Genomic DNA, 21,583 nt, shown 5'->3' with positions numbered 1-21,583 from the left:
TCGTTATGCACTTGGACCGAAAGACTCCCGCACCGGTACACTCCCGCATTTTCGCAACAATACTCGGACTTGAGTTACTTATCCGTCGCTAACCGAGCGAAGAGCGACAATGGCTCGGTGCGGGCGCCCGCAGTTCGGGGGGCAGCGCCAGGGGGCCGCCCGCCGCGCTCCGCAGCTGCGCGCTGAGCCCCGCCACCCGACCGTCAGCAAACGCGGGCACCAACCGCCGCGCGGCCCGGCCGTTGGGCGGGTGGTAATTTCTGGGAATGGGGCGGGGTCGCGGGTGTACAAGGCCCGGCGTCTGCGAGCGGGGAGGAGGAGCGGGCGGCGCCGAGGGCGCGAGGCTGGAGGGGCGGTGCGCCACGAGCGTCACCGACCGGGGAGGGGCCGGGGCGGGGCCGGCGGCGCGCTCCGGCCCGCCCGCGCCCCCACCTTTCACGGCTGTGGAGTGGAGACTGGAGGGACCGGGACTAGGAGTTTATCCAACCCTCGGCCCCCAGTAGCTGTCAGACTGCCGGAGCGCGGAGCTGTCCCTGGAGAAGGGAGGCAGTCCAGAGCTGGGGATGGAGTGACAGCCGGGGCCCGCGGGAGGCTTCGCAGAGTGGCGAGGGTGTGTGCGTGCGGTCCGGGCCAGCTGGGAGAAGGGGGCGGGCGGGCGCTGCAGGTGCACGCGCGGCCCCGCTACCCCCACGCGCCTGCCCGCGCCTTGGGGCCCCTGCACCAGTCTGGGGTTGGAGCCGAGTGGGATGGGGGAGCGCCGAGTAGGGAGCGGGACAAGTGGCCAGGGTCTTTACCTGAGAAGGCGGGTTTGGGAGAAGTTGGGGGATAAGGGGCGGGTGAGAGTCGAGAGAGCCACTGAGGCAGGTTGGCGGGCCGGTGGCGACCGGCGGCGGTGAGGCCCCGCGGGGTATAAATAGCCGGCCCCGGTTTGACAGACGCTGCGGTGACTGGCGGTGCCGCCCCCCCTCGCCTCGTGGGGAGGGGAGGAGCGCTCGGAGCGGGCGGGGTGGGGGAGGCGGACTCGAGTGTCCTGGTGGCGGCGGCAGGAGGCCGAGGGGGAGGAGCTGAGGCGGGGGGTGGAGGGAGGGGGCCGGGAGCGGAGCGAGGGCGGGGGCCACCATTGCTCCCCGCGCCGGGCTCTGTGTCGCCGCCGTCGCCTCGGCGGTTGGGGATCGGTGGGGCGGCGCGGGCGGGGGGCGCTGCGCGGGGCGGTTCGCCGCTGTTTTGTTTCCTCCTCTCCCAGTGGAGCGGCTCGGGCTGCCGGGGAGGCCCCGGCTCCCTCGGGACGCCCGGCCAACGGCGGCGGCGGTGCTAGTCCGCGGCCCTGCCGGGAGGGAAAGCGACGCCGTGGTCTTCCCAGGCGACGCGGAGAGCAGGTAAGAGCGCGAGCAGCCGAGGCTGGTGGGAGGGAGCGCGGAGGGCGCGGTGATAAAGCCTCGCTGTCCCGAGTGCCGCCTCCTCCCTCCGCACCCCCGCCCCGCGCCTGTGTTGTTTGCTCCGGGGTTTGCCGAGGGTTTTCCGGAGGCTGTGGCGGTGACAACGGCTGGGAACTGGGGAAGGGGGCTGAGTGCCCCCGGGCAACGGTCGGGAAGCGGGACTTGGAAAAAGGGGAAGGCGCGCTGCTCGCCTGCCCGCGGGGAGCGCGGGGCGCGGGGCAGGGCTGAGGGAAGAGGTTACGGACCCCGGCGGGGTGGGGGGGGGGATGGGCTGAGCGCAGCTGGTTTCGCTGTGTTTACATCGCCGCGCGAGTCACCTCTGCGGAGGAGCGGACAGAACTGACCCGCCTTATCCCGCGGGGAGGCCAGGGCGGGGGTCCGGCTCCGGAGGAAGCGCGTCTTGGGAGGGTCTGGTAGGGCGGGAGGCTGCGGCCGGCGCCGGGGCAGGGCAGCGAGCTCGGGGCGGGACCTGGAAGGCTCCGGCCGCGCGGGGTGGCGTGGAGGGCTGGAGACCAGTTTCCTTCCCCGTCGGGCCTTATCGCCGCCTCTTACCTTTCCTTCTCTCCGCGGCTCGCTTGCATGGCAGGTTGTACTCGGTTATTCTTTTATTCTCGCTTTCCACGCCGGCGCCCTGCTGCCACTTCCCCCAGTTCCCCCGGGGTTAGGGAGGCTTGGCTGTGATAGGAATCTGTTTTTTAAACAAAACAAAAACGGGCTCTGTAACGCGCGTCCGGTGACCGCCTTCTGGATCCTCTCTTGGAAAAGCTGTCCCTTTGGGACCGTGCTACTGGATGTTTTGGGGGCGCGGGAAAGGAACGGTGAGGACTCTGCTAGGGCTGGTGCTGACGGCCGGACCAGCTTTGCGAGTAGAGTAGCCGAACCCCCACCCCGCCACCCCCCGCTCCAGTCGGGCGTTTTTATTCCGTGTCGATAAAAAACAGAAAATATTCCATAAGGCCAAGAGTAATCCAGATTGCCCTGTTTCTGGTGTTTCTTATGTGCCAGCATCCTGGGCTCTCTTTCTAGGACCTAGATTCGCTGCAGAACAGCCTTTCTTTAAGTTAATTGGTACTAGTTTAAATGAGTGAGGGGGGAGCACTTCATTCGAAAACTTAAAATTTCCCCCCTTCATGAATATTTACTTCAGTTATGTGATTTAATTTTAATCCGGTGATGATACAACAGTAATCTTGTGTTTGGTAATCAGACTTGCTTTTCTTTTTACCTATGAGTCACTATAAAGAGGTAAATTATGCACTTTCTTTAGTGCCATAATCACAGAACAGTGCCAAAATCACGGAACAATGTACACTTCACTAAGGCAGGATTGGATATTTGCGTTTTGGAGTTTCTTTTTCTTTAAAAGGTAAAAATGACTTTATATAAGCCTGGAAATTACTGAATTACGTTTGAAGAATTCAGGAATGATTAACGTTAATAGGTAGGGCCATACAGTTTATGCAGTGCGTTTATATGAATATCATCGTGCTATCTCCTCGTAAACACATGAAGTAGAAAATAGAAATATTTCGGGCATTTGAAATTTGAGTATTTAATGTCAACCTGTTTTTTAAGGTTAGTGATTTAATTACTTTGATTAATCATTGCTTCTAGTTTCTGACACACACACACACACACATTTACAAACTTAAAGAGAGTATGATACTTATAACTTCGAGATTTTTGTGTCCTAAATAATAGGTTGGTAACTTTGGATGTGGCAGGCCTACCAGTATTGATGGCTTTGTACGCCCATGGTTTTTTTGTTTTTGTTTTTTGCTTTGTTTTGGGTAACAGTTTTATTGAGATATAATTCATATACCATTCAATTCACCAATTTAAAGTGTACAACTTAGTGGTTTTTAATATATTCAGAGTTGTGCAACTATCATCATAATTAATTTTAGGACATTTTCATCATTCCGAAAAGGAATCCTATAGTGGTTACTCTCGTTTTCCCCCCAAGATCCCCTGCTCTAGGCAACCACTGATTTTTCTGTCTCTATAGATTTATCTATTCTGGACATTTTTTATGGGGAGAATCATACAGGGGTGCCTGGGTGGCTCAGTCAGTTGAGCATCCAACTCTTGATTTTGGCTCAGATCATGATCTTAGGGTCCTGAGATTGAGCTGGGGGTGGTGCCTGCTTAAGATTCCCCTCTCCCACCCTCCTTCCTTGAGCAGGCACTTGTTATCGCTTAAAAAAAATGTAGAACCCTACAATATGTGATTTTTCACGACTGGTTTCTTTTACTTAGTTTAATGTTTTCAGAGTTCATGTTGTAGCCTATGTCATTATTTTTATTGCTAAGTAATATTCTGTTGTATGGTTATACCACATTATTTGTTAATTTATGGATATTTGAGTTTCCACTTTCTAGTTATTATGAACAATGCTACTGTGAACATTTTTGTGCACTATTTGTGGTTGTGTTTTCATTTCTCTTGGGTATGTACACAGCACAGGAAATTAATATGCATAAATCTATTGCATTTCTATACACTAATAATGGACTATCAGAAAGAGATGTTAAGAGAACAATCCCACTCAAAATTGCATCAAAGAGAATAAAATACTGAGGAGTAAATGTAACCAAGGAGTTAAAAGACCTTACTCTGAAAACTATAAAACATTGATGAAAGAAATTGAAGATGATAAATGGAAACAAATAAATAAATGGAAAGATAAACCATACTCATGGATTAGAAAAATTAATATTGTTAAAATGTTCATATTGTCTGAAGCAATCTACAGATTCATTGCAATCCCTATTAAAATTCCAATGGCATTTTTCACAGAACTAGAATAAATAATCCTTAAATTTGTATAGAGTTTTGTTTGTATCCAAAGACTCTGTATAGCCAAAACAATCTTGAGAAAGAAGAACGAAGCTGAAGATATCAAGCTTCCTGATTTCAGTCTATACTACAAAGCTATAGTAGTTGTCAAAGCAGCATGGTACTTGCTCAAAAACAGACACAGATCAATAGAACGGAATAGAGTCCAGAAATAAACCCATTCTTATAAGGTCAATTAATGTTTGACAGAAGAGGCAAGAAGTTACAACAGGGAAAAGATAGTCTCTTCATTAAATGGTGCTGGGAAAACTGGACAGCTACATGGCAAAAGAATAAAACTGGACCACTTTCTTGGGTTTATTTATTTATTTATCTTAAAAGTAATCTCTATGCCCAGCCTAGGGCCTGAATTCTTGACCTTGAGATCAAGAGCCAAATACTTCACCGACTGAGCCAGCAGGTGCTTCTTGACCACTTTCTTATACCATATATGAAAATAAACTCAAAATGGATTAAAGACTAAAATGAAAACCAGAAACCATCAAAGTTCTAGAAGCAAACATAGGCAGTAAGCTTTTGGACATTTGTCTGAACAATACTTTTTTGGATCTGTCTTCTCAGGCAAGGGCAGCAAAACAAAAATAAGTAGAACTACATCAAACTAGAAAGCTTTTGCTCAGTGAAGGAGACCATAAGCAAAATTAAAAGCGGACCTGCTGAATGGGAGAAGATATTTGTAAATGATGTAACTGGTAAGGGGGGGGTGTCAATCCAAAATATATGAAGAATTTACAACTCAATATATTAAGCAAAATCCATTTAAAAGATAGGCAGAGGACCCCAATAGACATTTCCCCAAAAAGACAGATGGCCAACAGACATATGAAAAGATGCTCAACATCACTACTAATCAAGGAAATGCCGGTCCAAACCACAATGAGATATCACTTCACACCTCTTAGAATGGCTATTATCAGAAAGACAAGAAATAACAAGTGTTGGCAAGGATATGGAGAAAAGAGAACTCTTGTGCTCTGTTGGTGGGAATGCAAAATAGGGCAGGTACTATGGAAAACAGTATGGAGCTTCTGCAAACTAAAAATAGAACTACAATCCAGCAAACCCACTTCTGGCTATTTATCTGAAGAAGATGAAAACACTAATTTTAAAAGATAATGCACCTCTGTGTTCATTGCAGCATAACAGTATAGGCAAGATATGGAAGCAACCTGAGTGTCCCTCAATAATACATGAATGGATAAAGATGTGAGATTGAGATATCATTACAAACCAGATTTATTTGTTTCCTTGTTTATCTTTAAAAACATTTACAAACTTTAATTCAGCAAAGGAAGTTCTGTGAGAGACGTCTGGGAGACAACACCCCCCTCCACCCTGCCAAGACACCCCCAGAGTCAGGGTAGGGAAGCTGGTGGCCTAGCTGGCTAGGGGGAAAGCCCAGGATCTCCTCAGCCTGACAGCTCCTGCTCGTGGGCAGGGGCAGAGCTTATCTGCATAAAGTTGCTGAACTCTACACACTCAGACAACAGAAGGCCAAGAGGCCAGCTCCAGGTACTCTAGCATGGGATGGAGAGGCAGAGCTCATCTTCAACATGGGGGTAGACAGCAGAGACACAGTGAGTTGCACAATACCTGACTCCCACAGACTGACAGCAGGACTGGTTTAAGCTGTAAGTCATTTTTAGAACATTTCTGTGCCCTCCAAAAACTACCTCTCATCTGTTTGCAGTTAACCCTTACCCCACCCCCTTCAAGCCAGTCCCAGGCAACTGATTTGTGTTTTGTCTGTATGGATTTGCCTTTTCTGGATAGTTTATAGCAATGGAACCATACAATATATAGTCTTAGCTTTTACTTATTTACTTAGCTGAGAGAGAGAGTGTGTGTGTGTGCAAGTGGGGTGAAGGACAGAGAGAGAGAGAGAGAGATCGAGAATCTCAAGCCTATTCCGTGCTAAGCGTGGAACCCCCTATGGGGCTCAATCTCATGAGCCTGAGATCATAACATGAGCTGAAATCAAGAGTTGGTTGCTTAACCAACTAAGCCACCCAGGTGCCCCTATGTTTTGCTTTTTTTTTTTTTTTAAGATTTTATTTACTTATTTGACAGACAGAGATCACAAGTAGGCAGAGAGTGAGAGGGAGAGAAGCAGGCTCCCCGCTGAGCAGAGAGCCCGATGCGGGGCTCGATCCCAGGACCCCGGGATCATGAGCGGAAGGCAGAGGCTTTAACCCACCGAGCCACCCAGGCACCCCTATGTTTTGCTTTTTAAAATTTTTATTCACTTCTAAATATTTTAAAATTTCCTTTTTGATGTCTTCTTTGACTATGGATTATTTAGAAATGTACAGCATAATAATAATAATGATAATGATAATAATCCCCAATTATTTGGGGATTCCCTACATTTCATTGTTGTTGATTTTTTAATTTAATTCCCCTGTAGTAGGAGAACATAATTTGTATGATTTTCTCATTTTAAGTTTATTGAGACAATTTTATGGCCTAGTATGTAATCTTTTCTGAAGAATGTTCCCTGTGGACTAGATAAGAATATGTACGTCCTAGATAAGAATATGCTGTTGTTGGGTGGAATGTTTTGTAGGTGTCACGTCAAGTTGAGTGATAGTTTTCAGGCCTTCTATGTCTGTGCTGATTTTCTGTTTAGCCATACTCTTAATTATTGAGAGACAGATTAAAATCCCTATTACTATTGGAAAGTCTATTTTTCCTTTTAGTGTTGTCAGTTTTTGCTTCATGCTTTGGGGACATTGTTAGTTACACTTTACATACATAATTGTTTTACTGATAGCTGACCTTTATCATTAGAAAGATTCCTCTTTGTCTCTAGTTATATTTTGTCTGGTGTTGGTATAGCCACTCCAGCTCTCTTATGCTTACTGTTTGTATTGCAAATATTTTTCCATCTTTCTACTTTTTTTTTTTTTTAAAGATTTTTATTTATTTATTTGACAGACAGAGATCACAAGTAGGCAGAGACGCAGGCAGAGAGAGAGGAAAGGAAGCAGGCTTCCTGCTGAGCAGAGAGCCCGTTGTGGGGCTTGATCCCAGGACCCTGGGATCATGACCTGAGCTGAAGGCAGAGGCTTTAACCCACTGAGCCACCCAGGTGCCCCTCTTTTTTATTTTTTAAAGATTTTATTTATTTATTTGACAGAGACAGACACAGCGAGAAAGGGAACACAAGCAGGGGGAGTGGGAGAGGGAGAAGCAGGCTTCCTGGGGAGCAGGGAGCCCTATGGGGGGCTTGATCCCAGGACCCAGGGATCATGACCTGAGCCAAAGGCAGATGCTTAACAACTGAGCCACCCAGGCACCCCCCATGTTTCTACTTTAGTCTATTTGTTTTTTGAGTCTACAATATGTCTTATATTTGCTTTGCTTTTTTAAAAAAATGGAACCATTTCTGCTTTTTGATTGGAGGGTTTAATCTGTTCACATTTAATGTAATCACTGATAGATTTATATCTGCAATGATATATCTTTTTTTTTTTTATTTGAGAGAGAGAGCACGCGTGAGAGAGGGGCAGAGGGAGAGGGAGAAGCAGACTCCTTGCTGAGTGGGGAGCCTGGTGGGGGACTCAATCCCAGGATCCCAGCTCCAGCATCATGAAGGCATACACTCAACCGACTGAACTACCCAGGTGCCCTGTCTCATTTCTTTTTTATTTCTTTGCTTGTCCTGTTCTGTCTCTTCTGGAGTTAATAGATATTTTCCAAAGTATCATTTGAATTTCTTTGTTAGTGTTTTAACTAGATCTTTTGGGTTATTTTCTTAGGTTGCTCTAGAGATTAAAATATGTGTCTTTGTCACAGTCTACTTCAGATTGACTAATTATGGTAAAATGTAGAAACTTCCATCCATTCCCTTTCCATCATATCTGTTAGTATTGTCATACATACTAAGTTTTTATGTGTTAGAAGCCTGACAGCACTGTTCTGTATTTTTTATGCAATTGTATGTCTTTTAAAACAACTAAGAGAAGAAAAAAAATATTTTCAAAGATTTTATTTATTTGACAGAGAGAGAGCACGTGCACAAGCAAGGGGAGCAGCAGGCAGAGGGAAAGGGAGAAACAGGTTCTCCACTGAGCAAGGAACCCTATGTGGGACTCGATCTCAGGACCCTGGGCTCATGACACTTAACGGACTGAGCTACCCAGGCACCCTGAGAAGAAAAAAATATTAAGCAGTCTTTTATATTTATACATATGTTTACCTTTTATGGTGCTCTTTATTTCTTTTTGTGCATTTGAGTTATGGGCTGGTAATTTTCTTTCAGTCTGATGGACTTCTTTTAGGATTTCTTGTAAGGCAGCGCTGTTATCAATGAATTATTTCAATCTTTGTTTTTTGGATTGTTTTTATTTTGCCTTTATTTTTGAAGAATAGTTTTGCTAGATATAGAATTCTTTGTTAGAAATTTTCTTTCTTTCAGCATCTTGACCATGTTGTCTCCTGCTTTCTGGCCTCCATTGTTTCTGATGCGTTGTTTTTCTCTTTCTAGTTTTAAGAATTTCTTTGTCTTTGGCTTTCAATTATGATATGTCTAGGTGTGGATCTCTTTGTGTTTATCCTACTTTGGATTCATTAAACTTGAATCTATAGATTAATATTTTTCAACAGTTTGGCAAGTTTTGATCATAATTTCTTCAAATATTTTTTCTGTTCTTTTCTCCCTCTTCCTTCTGGAACTCTCATCACATGTTTGTTGGGTGCTTGGTGATAACCCATAAGTCTCTGAGGCTCTGTTCATTTTTTAAAATTATTTTTTTCTATTCTTCAGAATTGGTAATTTCTGTTGATCTGTCTCCAAGTTCACTGACTCTTCCATCATCTCAAATCTGCTATCGAGCTCTGCTAGTGAATTCTTAAGTTTGGTTGTTGTACTTTTCAACCTTTCAACTTGAATTATATTTTTCATCTCCAGAATTTCCATTTTTCCTCTTTTTTAATATAATATTTATATCTTTATTAAAATTGTCTATTTTTTGAGTTATACTTTCCTTTAGTTCTTTAAGGATGATTTCTTTAATTTCAGATAAAATTACATTTTAGGTAGAAGATATTTAAACTCTGTGTTAAATTCTGAAATGATGCTTGTTGTATTTATAAATTATGTTCAATAATTTTCATCTGTATTTCATAATATCCATGAATGTGTATTACTCATAAATGCCAAATTTCATCTGATAGTTTTAATTTAAACATAATTAACAATTTACTTATAATTACAAATGTTTATTGATATGTAGGATCAGTGTACAATTTGAAAGATATACCATTAATTCTCAAACTTTGGGTCTTATACAGTGTAACATCTACTCGCTTATCCATATTTCTTGGAGTAAACCAATTCTTTCATTGTAAGTGTTAATGGGTAGAAAAAAAAATGGAGGAAACCTAAGAGAGCAAATATGTGTGAGAATCGTTATAAAATATCAAAATCTTCATCTCAGCCTGTACATTTAATTGTATAGTATTAATTTGTTTTAGCTCCTTGAGAGATTGTAATAAATAAGATAAATGCAGTACTTGTTCTTATGGAATTTATATTCTGGTGAAGGAGACATATATTAAACATAAATGAGTAAGATAATTCTCATGATAAATATAATGAAGAAACAAAATAGGGTAATGTGATGTCAAATAGAGACTGATGGGGGAGCTACATGGCAATGTAATATAATTGGAACCGGGGAGCCATGATAGAAATGCCTCTTTGAGGGGGTGGTACTTGAGGTGTTAATTGTAGGTGAGGAGGATTCAGTCTGTGGATGACCTGGAAGAGCCTGTAGCCTAGAGAATAGAAAGTACAGAATAAGCTTGTTGTAAATGTACGATTTACAAAAATTGGAAAATGTAGTGATCTTCATTCTTGACTAAAAAGTTAATTTACAGCTCAGTTTGTAGTTTATTCTCTCACAGTTTTTGAGTGTGAATAAATATATGTAGGATTTTCTGTAAATGATTTTAGCTTTATAAAGAACAGCAGGGAAAATAACTTCCCTGATGTTTCTTCCTTGAAATTTAGCTACCTAAAAATGAAATAAAATACCAATATCTAGAAAACTCTAAATTTGTAGTATAGTTATAGCAATGGTAGAGATTCTTATGATAACAATTTTAATCCATTCATGTTAGTATTATCATGTTAGTATTTCATGTTATCATGTTAGTTTTTCAACTGTTCATAATTATGGGCTAAAAGGTACAGGTAACATGATGTAGTTAGTTGTGTGATGACTGACTTTCTAAATATAACTTCTTCCCCCTCTATTTCACTAGCAAAAGCAGTCACAGTTATTATTTTTTTTAAAGATTTTATTTTTTTATTTGAGAGACAGAGAACCCAGGAGAACCCAGGAGCTAGGGAGGGACAGAGAGACAGGCAGACTCTCACCTGAGCAGGGCTCCATCCCAGTACCCTGAGATCATGACCTTAGCCAAAGTGAGACGCTTAACCTACTGACGTACCCAGGTGCCACAGTCAGTTATTTTTGTTTGGCTAACTAATATTAACATAAAATAATAATTAGACTTTCAAATTACTTCAGATTAGACAGTGTGGAATATAGTCCACTAAAGCTTTATGTGAATAAAATTTTTGCAGTAAAGCACCTTTTCAAAGTATCACTATTGTTTATTTAAAAAAAGTAAGCTATGGTTTTTATAAAGTGAGTAGTAACCTCCAATATTTCCCTTTATAATGTAGTGTATTTTAAAAAAAATATTTAAAATGTACTTTCTGGGGTGCCTTGGGGGCTCAGTCAGTTGGACTTCTGCCTTCAGCTCAGGTCATAGTCCCCGAGTCCCTGGATCGAGCCCCACATCAGGCTCCCTGCTCAGCGGAGAGACTGCTTCTCTCTCTGTCCCTCACTCTGGTGGAGTCTGCTTCTGCCTCTGCTCCTTACCTCGCTTGTGCTTTCTCTCAAATAAATAAAGAAAATAAAAAAAAAAATTAAATGTACTTTTCTAGGGGCACTTTGGTGACTCAGTTAAGTGGCTGCCTTTAGGTCAGGTCTTGATTCTGGGGTCCTGGGGCCTGTGTTGGGCTCCCTGCTCAGCAGGGAGTCTGCTTTTCCCACTCCCTCTGCTCCTGCTCGCCTCGTGTGCTCTCTCTCTCTCACACACAAATAAATAAAAATAAGTAAAATTAAATGTACTTTTCTATAATATTTAATATATGCTTTTAAAATTATGTGCTAATTTAAAAAGATATAGTTTTTTAGTGTTTAAATATATTGAAAATACATTTCAAATAAGCTAGCTATATCAAATCAACTCATCTCATAATTTGGAAGGTATTTTTAAATTACCCTAACGCTGTGTTAATACTGATTTACAGTGTGTATCTGATATATTTCTTTGCCCTTTTATTCACTAACCATTTAATCCGACTGTATTCAGTATTGTAGATATAGTTGTTAAAAGGTACTTATTTTTTCCCAAAATGATTTAAAGTGGCTTAACAAAGGACATATATGTATATATATTAGTGATAGTAGAATAGAAGAAGGAAGTAAGAAAAAGAAAACTTGAGTCAGGAGTTAAAATTGTGGTCTGTTATGTGCCAGACACTGTTCTGAGAGGTGTATATACAATGATGATTAAAATAGCTATGGCTCAGTTCCAGTGGAGTTTAGATTCTAGTTTGTGTTGGTGGGGTGGTAGAAAGATTTTCATTAAGCATGTAAAAAACACTCTTCACTTTTTACTTCATTACAGAGGAATGCCAAGAAGATGATATGGGACAGAATAAAATCCAGACAATTAAAAAACATTCTATCTTTTCCCTAATGTCTTTAGTATCCTTGATATGATTCATTTAAGATAGAAAAAAGCTAATTTCTTTTGGTTCCCAAATTAGCATATGTTAATTTGCATTATTGGGTTATAAATTTGGCTAAAGTGCAAAAACCAAAAAATTTCTGTGGTAATTTACGTGTTCTATAGGTTTCTACTCAGCCAAATCAGTGATAATGAGGAGACTTAGTGGAACATTGTGGTAGATTGATTATAAGGCTAAGCTTTATAAATAATGTAAGAAAATAAGTTAAATTCATGAATTGAGGATAAAACAAATAATACGGTGATTTCAGAATAGATATTAAATCTCAGAATCCTTTGGTTTCTATCTATACTTGAAGGCCAAAGTTTCAATGTTTTCATGAGTCAACTGTCCAATTTGAGTAATTTTGTTTATAACCTTGCAGTGGGTATCATTTAGGTACATGAGTAAAAAAGTAAGTTCTCCTTACAAATCTCAGTTCCGTGTTAAACATGTGCCATCTAAATTGAAATTTAATGGTTATCTTAATTTTAGATTATAATTAGTAAGAACTAGAAAGTATATATTCATTTGTAAAAGGATCAGTAAATTGTTTCCTCTTTTTTGTTCTCTAAACTTAAATAAACTTCCAGGACAAACTCATGTTTTATGTTTTATTTTGTGATCTGGATGGGTTGAGAATGTTCCAGGAAGACTGCCTTCATGAATTTTTACTTAATTTTTGGAAGTGGAGATGCTCTTCTACTATGTCATAGCTAAGTGCTTAAACTCAATCATAATATCACTCTGTAATGATAAAGCATTTTAATCCTGGCATATCTTTTACAGTGCAAAGATAAGGTCGACGTCTCTTCATTTCAGATCATTATCCTCCTCTAAAAGTTGCTGCTGGGTTGAAGACTAAGTTTTAAGTTGAAGTCTTTATGTTATCTGTAACTTTCTGTAGTCCTCATCATCATTATCACAAAGTGATCTTTCTGAAGTCTTCTTTTTTTTTTTTTTTTAAAGATTTTTTAAATTTATTTGACAGACACAGATCACAAATAGGCAGAGAGGCAGGCAGGGGGGTGGGAAGCAGGGTCCCTGCTGAGCAGAGAGCCTGATGCAGGGCTCGATCTCAGGACCTGGGATCATGACCCCAACCGAAGGCAGAGGCTTTAACCACTGACCACCCAGGCACCCCTCTTCTTTTTTTAAAAAAATCTTTATGAAGTCTTGCCATCACACTACATAACAATACCATGATAGTTAAATTATAATAATCATTGTAGCTGTGAAGTAGTTTCTATTATTTTTTCCTTTTTACAGATGAGTCTCAGACTTCACGAAGTTAAATAATTTTCTGCACAGAAAGAGTTAACATATTAGGTCTGACACTGCTCTCTTTGGAAAGACCTGTTTGCAAGGTTGGCCCATGGCTAGCATCTGGTAACTTGGCTCTAAGGGTGTTTCTAGTAACTGATAAGGATGATTCACTGTGGGGCGCCTGGGCGGCTCATTTGGTTAAGCATTTGACTTTAGCTCATGTTCTGATCTCAGGGTCCTGCGACTGGATCCCACCTCAGGGGGATCCTGTCATCGTGGAGTCTGCTTCTCCCTCTCCCTCTGCCCTTACCCATCCTTGTGCAGGCCCGTGCGCATTCTCTCTCTCTCAAATCAAATCTTTTTTTTTTTTTTTAAGATTTTATTTATATATTTGACAACGAGAGAAGGATCACAAGCAGGAGGAATGGGAGAGGGAGAAGCAGGCTTCTGCCGAGCAGGGAGCCCTATATGGGGCTGAACCCCAGGACCCTGGGATCATAACCTGAGCCAAATGCACACTCTTAAGGACTAAGCCGCCCAGGCATCCCTAAATCTTTTTTTTTTTTTTTTAAAGGATGATTCACTGTGCCTAGACTGTTTGCAAACAACATGGTTTATGTTGAACACCTGCTTTCCTTTTGGGGGTCTGGAATTTTGGTATACACAAGGCAAAGGGTACCCTTGTGAGCAGGCCTCCGTAAAACTTTGGGTGCCGAATCTCTGATGGGCTTCCTTGGGCAGAAACGCTGCACATATGTTGGTGCATTTTTGTTGATGGGGGAAGCATAAGTTCTGCATGCTTCCTCTCATGGGAAGGAAAGAGTATGAGGAATGGATAATGGATTCTTGTATTTTATTCTATTTTATTTTTATTTTTTAATTTTTAACTTTTAAAAAAGATTTTATTTATTTATTTGACACAGAGAGAGACCATGAGAGAGGGAACACAAGCAGGGGGAGTGGAAGAGGGAGAAGCAGGCTCCTTATCGAGCAGGGAGCCCCATGCAAGGCTGGATCCCAGGACCCTGGGATCATAATGACCAAACCAGGCGCCTCCATTATAATTCTGTGGGCCTATATGTGCCCATGTTCCAGGCCCTGAGGAGGGATTTGTAAACTTTGAGAACTTTTACTACCTTGTAAATAGTTCAGGTCTCAAAGTGGAAGAGTAGATGTACTTTTTCCCCTAGTTGCTTCTGCAGGGGATCTTTCTATCTATCTTACCTGTCTACTTTTAAAGATTTTTATTTTTAGGCAATCTCTATACCCAATCTAGGGCTCAAACTCACAACACTGAGATTAAGAGTCGCATGTTGCACCAACTGAGACAGCTATATTTAGCACTATGAAAATGTTTATATTTTGGTTTCAGGTAGTTCTTTTTATTTGAAATATGGGTAAACCTGAATTAGGATATAAGGCTTATATCTGAGAATCTTTGCTTGTTGCTAGTATAGAATTCCAGGCCAAAATTTCTTTCTAAAAAACAAACTCAACCTTGAAGAGAGCAGTAGAAAGGATTTCTAATGCTGTCACTTTCTCCCTAAGGCCAATAGAACATGAGACAATTTGTGAGTTAAAGAGTTCATCCCCCTGCCCATCTCCCCCTTTTTCTTGAAAAGAGAAAGAAAAGTCTGTATACTTAATATAGATAAGATGTATATAATTTCCACTTACCTTTAAGGCTTCTAATTGCCCATGTTATGAGCCAGTAAGAAATTAGGTAGAAAAATCTCCCAGGGTAGGGTGGGAGAGGTTTTATGTGATTCTTTCATAGTTTTAATAAAACAAAAACAAGAACACTTATGCAATCATGAGGCAGAAAAACTTAAAGATTAAGAGCATAGATAGTTTCTGGAGCCAGACTGCTTACGTTGAAATTGTGACTCTGTCACTTGCCTGTTGCTTGACGTTGGGTAAATTATTTGAATCTCCCCATGCCTTCAGTTTTCCCAAATATAAAATGGAAATGGATAATATCTGTTTTGTAGGATTGTGTAGATTAAATAGATTAACACACATAATGAATTTAAAACAGTGCCTGGTACAGAGCAGTGCTATATGAATGTTACTTATTATTATCCCTTTATTGTTTGGAAAAAGAATGCAAAATATTCTAAACTAGGCTAGTTATCGACTTTCCTTCAGGATAAATTCAGTTTAATGGATTCATATCCTATCAAATCAGAATATTAAAAAAGATTCTCCTATAAGGCAGGTACGCTTCCTTTTTAAATCATGAAAGTGAGGAAGTTGGCTAAGGTTTTAGAGATAAATATACTAAGATCTTTAGGATGGCAATTGCTAAACTAGCAATTTATCCCTCCTTAAAAAAGAAAAATTCCCCCAGTTTGCTTTCTGGAATAGAACTTAACTAGATTTTAGGCTTTCTTAATGACTGGGAATCTGCCATATATCCCAACCACCTCTAGCCCTAGCCTCCTGTAAAGGAGTTGCTTGACTTCCATAAGCCAGTTGAAACAAGTCTTCTACGCTTTTTATGTATCTCTTTTTGGATAAACAAGAGGCTATTATGGCCAAACTTCAGACTTTTCAAAACATCTGAGCAACAGTCAGGGCATAAGCCTTGACTTTGATTATTACTTTTTCCCTAACTAAACCTTGTAGTACAAGTCCTTTTGTCTGGTTCTTAATTGATTTGGAGGTTTGCTTATTTGCAGAATATACATGGCTAAACATATTTATTCCCACAATTTAGTATTTCTTACGAATAGTTCATGAAGTCTGAGTATGAATAGTCACATAAATTTGGGGTTATTGATAAATAATCAGAACCTTGTTGCTTATCTTTAGCCTTAAGATAGGTTGGATCCTATAATTTTTTAAAAAGATTTATTTTGTGGGGGTGGTATAGAGGGAGGGGGAGAGAGAAACCCAAGCAGACTGGTGCTGAGCACAGAACCTGATGTAAGGCTGAATCTCAGGACCCTAATATCATGACCTGAGCAGGGGGCTTACCCAGCTGTGCCACCCAGGCACCCCGAGATGGGTTGGATTCTAAAATGTGCTTGATGTGGTTGTTTTCTCATACTTATTCTGACCCTTATTCTTGCTGCCCTAGAATTTGACCATTATGTGAAATGGTAACAGAGATTAGGAGGATAATATTAAAGGAGTGTAACTAAGCAGCAGTATCATTTTTTGACTCCAGTGGTGACGATAGCAGCCAAGTCAGGTTGATTTTGTCTTGCTGTCTCTTTGCTCATCGGTTCTTTAAATAATTGTAAAGTTTGATTATTCAAAGTATTTTTAAATTCCTTTTTTGTTTTTGTTTCTGTTTTTTTTAAAGAGAGAGCAAGTGCATGTGTGCGCATGTCCAAGTGTGGGGATGGATAGGGGGAGAGGGAGAGGGAGAGAGAGAGAGAGTCTTAAACAGGCTCCACACCCAGCACAGACTCAGTTTTACAATCCTGAGATCACGACCAGAGCCAAAATCAAGTTGGTTGCTTAACCAACTGAGCCACCCACATGACCCAAGAGTATTTTTAAATGATACTTCTCTATTAGATTTTAATCATCATAAAATAGGTTGAACAAGTCAACATTGATTAGGTTATACCTGGGAACTTGCCCATTGTAGTTCTTTGGTTGAAGAAACCAACCAAAGAATGTTTTCAAGGAAAGCATCAAAATATTTTAAACAGGGATGCCTGAGTGGCTCAGTTGGTTAAATGTCTGCCTTCGGCTCAGGTCATGATCCCACCGTCCTGGGATCAAGTCCCACATCTGGCTCCCTACTCAGCCAGGAGCCTGTTTCTCCCTCTGCCTGCCACTCCCCCTGTTTATGCGCGCGCTCTCTCTCTCTGACAAAATAAATAACAAATAAAATCTTTTAAAAAACATTTTAAACAATTTAGATGAAATCACGGATTATCTAAGTTCACCCTATCCATATATCATTCATACATATTTCATATATGAATATATAAGATTAAGAACATGTGTCTTAACTGAGTAACAATGTCAGGGCCATGAGTAAATGAGAATATTAAGTTATTGTTATCCATGGTGTGGGACTCTTGAAATGCAAAACTTTTTTTATGGTTGGCAAGCTGTTTCACTCAATTTTCTGATTATTCTCTTCCATCTGTTTTTTCTTGTGTAAGATGAGCTCTAAGATCTCTTCCAGATTAAAATAATTTTCTTTTATCCTATGCAATTTCTGCAATTGCGTTTATCCTATAAATTTCTCTTCTCCTGTAAGTTTCTAGCATCCAATTTTAAATATCTAGATCAATCACCTTGGCCTAAAAAGTAGGTCCCATGACATAAACTCTTGCTGCCCAAATTTTTTCCAGCCCTTACTTATGGGCCCAAATATTTCTAAAGTGTGTACTTCTTAGACATAGTTCCTCAACATGATCTCATCCCCATTTCAAAGGAATCTTTTTTTAAAAGATTCATTAGTTTACTGTTTATCCTTTTATTAAAAGTTTTTTTTTAAGATTTTGTTTTATTTAGAGAGAGAGAGAGAAAATGCAAGGGGGAAGGGGCAGAGGAGAGGGAAAGAGAATCTCAAGGAGACTCCAAAAGCATGGAGCCTAATGTGGGACTTGATCCCAGGACACTGAGATCATGACTTGAGCTGAAATCAAGAATCAAACACTTAACTGGCTGAGCCACCCAGATGCCCCTTACTTATTTTTAGAAGTTTGTTTATTGGGGCGCCTGGGTGGCTTAGTCGTTAAGTGGCTACCTTCAGCTCAGATCATGATCTTGGAGTCCTGGGATTGAGCCCCCCATCGGGCTCTCTGCTCAGTGGGAAGCCTGCTTCTCCCTCTCCCACTCTCCCTGTTTGTGTTCCCTCTCTTGCTATGTGTCTGTCAAATAAAAATTTTTAAAAAGTTTATTTATTTATTTTTAAATAATCCCTTATACCTAACATGGGACTCAACTCAAACTCACAACTCACCCTGAGGTCAAGATTCACATGGTCTTCTGACTGAGCCAACCAGGTGCCCCTGCTTTTTATACCTTTACAATGTTATATATATATATATATATAAAAAGTTGTGCTAATTTTTGTTTTAACAAATTATGAGAATGAACAAATTATAAGAATGAATGTCTCAATTCTACATGAAGAACAATTGGGTTTTAGGTATTATCATCTATTCTGCTTCTGCTTTATTCTTACATGAAGCTTTAGCAATATGATATAGTTCCAATATTCTATCGAGGAGATGATAATAATAAGTTCAGTGACAGTGTTCATAGTGTGCCAGAGACTTTATGTAAGGAATGAAAAGAACTAAACACACCTACTTCCCAGAGTTGTTTTACTCTCTTATTATGGATGAGGACATTGAAGTTTAAAGAGATAAATATTGTCCAAGATAACATAGAGGTAAAGCCAAAACTCAACAAATATTTGCTGAGCACCTACTATGTTCTGGGGATGCAGTAGCCAACAGGCTTTTAACTGTTAAATCATACTAGCTCTTAAATATAAAAGATACCGTCAAAAATAGTCTTCATGTAATAAGGGAGATAATTATACCTATTTCATAGAGCCTAAGGATGAATAGATGATGCATAAAATTTTGTGGTTCAGTAATTAGAAAAATACATGGTGAAACTATACGAATCAGAAGTATTTCAGGAATTGAATTCTGTTTTAAAAACATTTAATTTGGGACACCTGGGTGGCTCAGTTTGTTGGGCCGCTGCCTTTGGCTCAGGTCATGATCCCGGGGTGCTGGGATCAAGTCCCGCATCAGGCCCCTTGCTCGGCAGGGAGCCTGCTTCTCTCTCTGCCTCTGCCTGCCTCTCTGCCTGCTTGTGTACCCCCTCTCTCTCTCTCTCTCTGGCAAATAAATAAAATCTTAAAAAAAAAAAACAAAACAAAACATTTAATTTTACCAGTAAAATGGCTAAGAATAATAAGGATTTTGGGGAGTGAGAATTCACTGATTCTATGGGCAGAAATCAGTTGTGAATTCAACTGTATGTGGATGGGTGCCTGTGGCTCAGTTGGTCAAGTATCTGTCTTTGGCTCAGGTCATGATCCCAGGGGCCTGGTATCAAGTTCTGAATGGGGTCCTGCATTGGGCTCCCTGCTCAGCAGGGAGTCTGCTGCTCCCTCCAACTCCCCTTCCCTGCTTGCACATTCAACGCTCTCTCTCTCTCACAAAAATAAATAAAATTGTTTAAAAAAAAAAAGAAAGAAAAGGAACAATATTAAAAAAAACTGCTTATGGATTTGGATTATAAGCTACAGCTCTTAATATCATAATATTATTAATATTGAATAAGAGTGTCTCTTTAATAAATTAAATTCTAATTTTAAACACTCTTCTCCCCCTCTTTTAAAGTCGTTTATTGAAGCTTGATTTACATATAGTGAAATTCATTGCTACATTTCCATGCGTTTGACAAATTCATAGTATTGCAATCATTACCACAATCAAGATATAGAACATTTCTATCACCCCAAGGCACACAGCTGGGTGGTGCAGTTGGTTGAGCATCTGACTCCTGGTTTCTGCTCAGGTCCTGACTTCATGGTGGTGGGATGGAGGCCTGAGTCGGGCTTCTCTCTAAGCACAGAGTTTGCTTGAGATTCTCTCTCACCTGCTTGTGCTCTTTCCCTCTGTCTCTCAAATAAAGAAATCTTTGAAAAAATAAAAGAACATTTCTATCACCCCAGAAATTTCTTTGTGCCCTTGGAGATCAGCTTCTTCTCATTGATTTTTCTGCTCCTATAGTTTTACCTTTTCTTGAATGTCATTTAAATGGAATTGTCCTTCTTCCTTCTGTTGTTTCGCTATAATTGCTGCAATAGCAAACAAGACAATTAACCCTTGTGCTGATATAGCTTTCTTACAAATTAGGAATTGCATTAAGAAGCAATTAGATGAGAAATAATTAATCTAGCCTGTTAAATTGTAAAAAAGAGACTTTGTCAAGGGATTAGTAAATATTTTTCAGTTTACATGACATATTTAAAAAGAAACAATTCAGGTTTTCACACTTTAGGTGGGGAACTAATAAAGTCAATATGGTTTTGAACCCCCTTCCTTGAACCCCAGTTATACAAAATTAGATGAATCATAATCCTTAATTTATGACACACTTGAATACAAGCATGGCTGTTTATTTATTTTTAATAATCTAATAAACAGACATCATTCACCATGACAATTAGAACCTTGTCAAGAATTCACTTGACTTTTACCAATGTGTATCTTAATACAGATTATATAAAAATCTTTAATAGAGGGGCGCCTGGGTGGCTCAGTGGGTTAAGCCTTTGCCTTTGGCTCAGGTCATGATCTCAAGGTCCTGGGACCGAGCCCAGCATTGGGCTCTCTGCTCAGCAGGGAGCCTGCTTCCCCCACCCTCTCTGCCTACTTGTGATTTCTCTCTCTGTCAAATAAATAAATAAAATCTTTTTTTTTAAAGATTTTATTTTATTTATTTGACAGGCAGAGATCACAAGTAGGCAGAGAGGCAGGCAGAGAGAGAGGGGGAAGCAGGCTTCCCGCTGAGCAGAGAGCCTGATGCGGGGCTCGATCCCAGGACCCTGGGATCATAACCTGAGCCGAAGGCAGAGGCTTTAACCCACTGAGCCACCCAGGCGCCCCAATTAATAAAATCTTTTAAAAAATCTTTAATAGAATTTTGATTATATATAATTAATTAGTAGGAGTTCCTTCCCCCACCCCACCTTTTTTTTTTTTTTTTGGAAGTAGGGAAATAAATTTACCCAGTCTCTTGTCTTTTAGTTTTGTTTTTAGTTTCTGTTTTTATGCATTAAAAAAAAAGAAAGTTGGTGTAGTCAAGTTCATTAATTGTTTTTTTTGCTTTCCATGTCTTATCTAGTAATTTCTCCTTAATTGAGTTTGTGAAGATAGTCTGTATTTTCTTCTAATTTTGCAAAGTATTTTGTATATTTTGGTCTTTAGCATATACCTGTAATTTCTTTTGTGAATGGTGTGAGGTAATGATTTAATTTCTTATCTTGTATGGATAATTACTTGTTTTCATGCCATTTATTAAATTTTTTTTCACTGATTTTAACACTGCCTCTGTCATATATTTTTTCCAATATGCAGGAGTCTTTTTCTGGCCTTTAGATTCTCTTCCATTAAGATATTTGACTGTATATACACCATTACTTACTTTACTTATTGCTTAACTTTATAGACTAGGTAGGGTAATTCCTCAGGAGGTTCTTGGCTAACT

General features: G+C 40.4%; 1 protein-coding gene across 4 annotated transcripts in view; it reads left to right on the top strand.

Annotated features, from left to right (window-relative positions):
• The first annotated feature begins 1,092 nt into the window (after positions 1-1,092).
• The window catches only part of ELF2 (E74 like ETS transcription factor 2), a 101,434-nt gene continuing 80,943 nt past the window's right edge, over positions 1,093-21,583 (top strand). The window contains exons 1-2 of one of the 4 annotated variants that reach the window (XM_080796489.1): positions 1,164-1,376; positions 7,781-7,922. The gene's annotated coding sequence lies outside the window, so the exon portion shown is untranslated. Of the gene's footprint in view, positions 1,377-7,613; positions 7,923-21,583 lie in introns of those variants that run through there. The other 3 variants (XM_080796486.1, XM_080796488.1, XM_080796487.1) reach the window with 3 other exon arrangements.

This window comes from Martes martes (genome assembly GCF_963455335.1).
Source record: "Martes martes genome assembly, chromosome: 2".
Taxonomy (NCBI): Eukaryota; Metazoa; Chordata; class Mammalia; order Carnivora; family Mustelidae; genus Martes; species Martes martes.
Note: the sequence above shows the minus strand (reverse complement) of the source record. Positions and strands in the feature narration are given on the sequence as shown.